The sequence below is a fragment of the Pinus tabuliformis genome, chromosome 3_2 (genome assembly GCF_031772625.1).
Source record: "Pinus tabuliformis cultivar Carrire ecotype Pingquan chromosome 3_2, CPIR1, whole genome shotgun sequence".
NCBI classification, from domain to species: Eukaryota; Viridiplantae; Streptophyta; class Pinopsida; order Pinales; family Pinaceae; genus Pinus; species Pinus tabuliformis.
The window spans coordinates 115,223,692-115,228,223 of record NC_142302.1 but is presented as its reverse complement, the minus strand read 5'-3'; positions in this window follow the sequence as shown (position 1 = coordinate 115,228,223).

Here is a 4,532-nt window from a genome sequence, read left to right as displayed (position 1 = left end):
CTCCTAGGAATCAACGGATATCATGACATCATGTAGTGTGCCCTCTGGCCTAACCACGGATCATTCAGCTGGTTCTAATAAAGTGGATGTCGGTTTCTACTGATGTAATGCCCAGTTTTTGACAAGTAGTGGTTGTTAAGATATTGATTGCAGCTCCTAGATAGACTAAGGCATTTGAGAAGGTTTGTCCATTGATTTGTACTGTTACTGTTGGATTTCCTGGGTCTTCATATTTAACGGGTGTTTCCTTTCCTAATAATAGATCGAATAAAGTACCAACTACTTGGAATTTTGGGTTATTTGTTATTTTCCTCGGTTTTTTTATACATAGCTCTTGATGGTCTTTGCATATATTGGGATGTCTTGGATGGCTTGGAGGAATGGGATTTTTATGTACAATTTTTTTAGCTCTCCCAGAATGTCAAAATCAGGATGTTGTATAGGTCGAGGTATAATTAATCTTTTTGGGTATGGGGGAGAAGATGTGGTTGCTTGATCATGAATTTGTTGTCTGGTCACATCCTCTTCTTGTGGTGGTTGTTATATAGGTAACTGATTTTCAATTTGAGTGGTTTTATTTCCCTCTATTTCTGTAATGCGCCTAGACCTTAATTGAAGATCATTACACTCCCTTAGATTGGTTTCTGGTTCTGGTGTTTCAATTATTTGGATGGATTGGACCGATCTATGATTTGGATTAGGGTTGGGCTGGGCTGGGAGTTGGGGTCTGAAATTAGGCTGAGGGTTTTGTTGTAATGCTGGTAGTGTAGGTTGAGGGAGCGGAATGGTTCCTACTGGCTCATTCATTGGTCTTTGCCAGTTTGTCTGCCAGGCTTGACTCTATGAAGTAGGAGGGGACTATTGTGCTGGAGATACGTTGTTTTTCCAATATGGTAGAGTATAGGGAAAATTTGGCCAACTAGGTTGACTTGTTTGGTTTGGCCATGGCAATGATAAAGGGAATGGTTACTGTGACCAATTTGAGAAAGGAGGTTGATTTTGCCACATTGTATTATATTGTTGAGCATGATATTGTGGAGGTTGACAAGAAGAAGCTGCATCTGGGAACATACCTAATTGTCGCGGCTACCATTGACGGCACTAATTAAGTAGGTACACTAGTTCTAGCTCTTCTTTTGCTTCCTTGTATACTGCTTTCAATCCAGGAAGTGAGGGACAACTTTCTGTAGAGTGGTCTTTTGTAGAAATGGTGCAAACATGGACTGCATCTAATGGACGCTCCTTGTGGCTGTGTTTCTTTCTACATTTGGGACAGAAGATTGCCAAATTTTGTTCTGCCTTTTCTTGCTTTTGTTTGGCCTGCATAATATCAAGTTGTGTTGTCAGTGTCCCCATTATGTTAGTTTTAAAATTTTCTAATAAATTTCCAATTTCTGCGCGAGTTACTCCCTCTGCAGAGATCTTGTTGTCTCTTGTAAACCTGTCATGTTCCGCTGGTTTTAGTCTTGTGCTGCCTCTCGAGCTCCTGATACATAAATCAATAATGTGAGAAAAATTTTCCTGATAGTTGTCTCCTTTTCCCATAATATTTAGTGTTTCAATCCATTGTTCCTTCATTCCCCTAATTAATGTTGTTTTTAATACATTATCAGGTAAGGGTAATGATGCATAAGGATATCTTTGAAGATTATACTAGAAACTTTCAACATATTCTTCTAATGTTTCATTTGGCCTAGCTAACATCTGAAATATTTCATCTTTTAATTCTCTAGACCTACAATAGTCCTGATATTTCTTTAGAAAAGCATCTTTCATTTGATCCCAATTGTTTATAACACCACCACCCAATCCCATAAACCATATTAAATTAGCCCCTTTTAATGTAGAGGGGAACAATTTCAGTTTTTGGGGATTGGTGGTATAGTCATATCCTCTACACAGCACATCAAATTCAAATAATAATGCATCCAGATATTTTGATGTAAGGCCATGGAATGTAGGGATGTGATGGAGAGGAATTTCTTTCATAGGTGCATTAGCTGCAATATCCACAATGGGGTATTGCAGTGTAGAAGTTTGGGTGTCTGGCTGGTTTTGGGTCATTTGGTCAAATATATGCCAATAACCTTCTGGGATATCTAAGAGGGTACTCCTAGGCTGTCGAGGGGGAATGGATTCAATAGGAATGGCCTTAACGACACTTCCTTTATCTAGGATGATGAGAGTGCCTAATTTTTTGGGGAATTCTGGTTCTTGAGTTTCTTCAACTTCATTATAAATGATTTTTGCAGCACTTCCCTTATCCAGGCTACTTAATGGCTGAATTATCTCGAGAGGAGATCTTGGTTCCTCAATTCTCCTGTTTCTCCTCTTCCTTCACAAAGGTTGCTAAGTTTCCTTTCTTGCAATGGTTTTGGGCTAGAATTCTCAATTTCTTGAAAATATTGCTCTTCGATTTGACTATGCACCTCAGCAAAGGCTATAGATGGTGATCCTGTGGCCCGAAGGGAACTAGTAGGTTATCTAGAAACAACTTTTCTAGGTCCTACTGAAGGCTGAGATTCTTCTTTCTTAAGGATTTCATCTATAAAGGTCGATCGGCCAAGGGTCGACGACCCCTTAGCTTTATCAGATTTGGGTAGGGGTTTAGGATTATTTTCAGGTTTTTTCTGCTTAGTCATGCACACAAATCAAATGCTAATTTCTACCCAAGAAAGACAACAACAAATCTGCGGGAAAGCGAGTAGGGGAGCAGGGCTATTACATGCTCCATACACAGGTTCTTACCTTCCCTTTTAAAACCCATTTCTCTCCTAGCAGGTTCTTACATCACTCTGGAAAGGAAACAAATGGCTACACTCTTCCCCGACAACGGTGCCAAAATGTCGAGCAGTAAAAAGGGTCTTTTTCACCTCTATTTACCCTACATTAACTTATCAATCCAGGAATGATTTGTTATCTCAAAGAGTGTACTCAGTTTGAGGCCGTCATTTGTCAGAGTAATGCTAGTAGCATAGTGCTCTAAATACAAGAGTAAACGGATGCTTGAAATAAGATCTACTTACAGAAAAGAACCTTAAAATTAGAATCAAGCACTCTGTTAGCGCTTGAAATTTCACCTCAGGCTGAGAAAGGTAAACCTCAAGGCTACATCAAACCATTTAGCCTCGTAGCTAGCCCTACGGGGCAGGAGAAGGCTCTCTCCGGTCAATCTCGACAGATCTTCAATGGGATGAGATGACCAACAAGGTAACACTGATATTAGGCTAGTAAACTGATTAAAAAGGTTGATTTGGGGTTTTTTGGGTTTTTGGTGGCAAATTGAGGAATTGCAATTTTGGGTGCGGGGATTTGACACAGTTTCAGCAGGGGGTTCTTTGGGGCGAGGTAGGAGACCGTATTGATGCCTTTGATTGAGGTGAGTGGATGGAAAAGACCGGTGAGGAGCTAAGGAGAGAAAATAATACTTTGAATTCTCCTTAAACAGTAGAAAACATAGAAATTAAACAAATTTAAAAGCAGAGCATGGCAAGTATGAATTCTTACTTTAACACTTCATTTGTTTAATGTGCAGCAGAAAAGGAAAGGAAATAATTCACATAAACACACTTACAAGAACATTGAAAAACACACCATCAACACATGAGTCCACAAGAATCCCAAAGAGGACTGCAAAACCCTGGTCTTCCTTAGCCAAAAATTGCAGAGATACAGTGAAATAATACAATGATAGCTTCTCCCTCAAGAGTCCAACCTTCCAACCCTTGAAAATGATTAAGAAAATACATAATATAGGCAAGCCAACCTCTTCCCTTGCCTCTAGGGGTCGAGCTCATCCTTCTAGGAGCTGTTTCAACTAATTCTAAACTGAGCACTAAAATCTAGGCAGTCAAAACAACTTGCCTCTATAAACTAGGAAACCAATTCATTCATTTAATTTTCACCCTTTTCATGAATGAATGTTCTAGAAGTGTTACATAAGAGTAAAAGTGTCTAAAAAGTAGAATAATTAGATCAAAGAGAATCACATTTCATCCCAAAAAGTCAAACTGAGTCAAATCTGCGTTTTCTGGGCTGTACAGTGCATTTTGGAAAAATCTGCCTGACGGGTCGTGCGCCCCTGCCTGACGGACCGTGCGCCTTTGGAGCCACTTTTGGGGCACTTTCAGGTGTCAAAATTGGGCAAGAGTGGGCTTGTTGGAAAGGTCTATGAGTCTACTTTCCAACCCAACTGGAATTTTTGAATTTGGAGTTCATTTGCCCTGTCAAAAATCAAATCTCCCAAGACTGCTTTCTGCAGTTCAAAAAAGTGGCAGAAAGTCATTTTTTGCTAGTTTTTTGACGTTCTGGAGGCCCAAAACTTCACCAAATCTCAAGTCCATCCATGAGCATGTGTAAATTTGCATGAAAAATCTGGAAATGCTGAGTTTTTGCAAAATGGAGTTGCTAGGATGAAGGGTCGCGCGGGGGGTGAGACCCGTTAATGGAGAAAACCTGTAAATGGCACAAAAAATTCACAAATGACAAAATGTTCTCCAAATTTCTTGAAATTTGGGCTGGGAGTCCCCAAT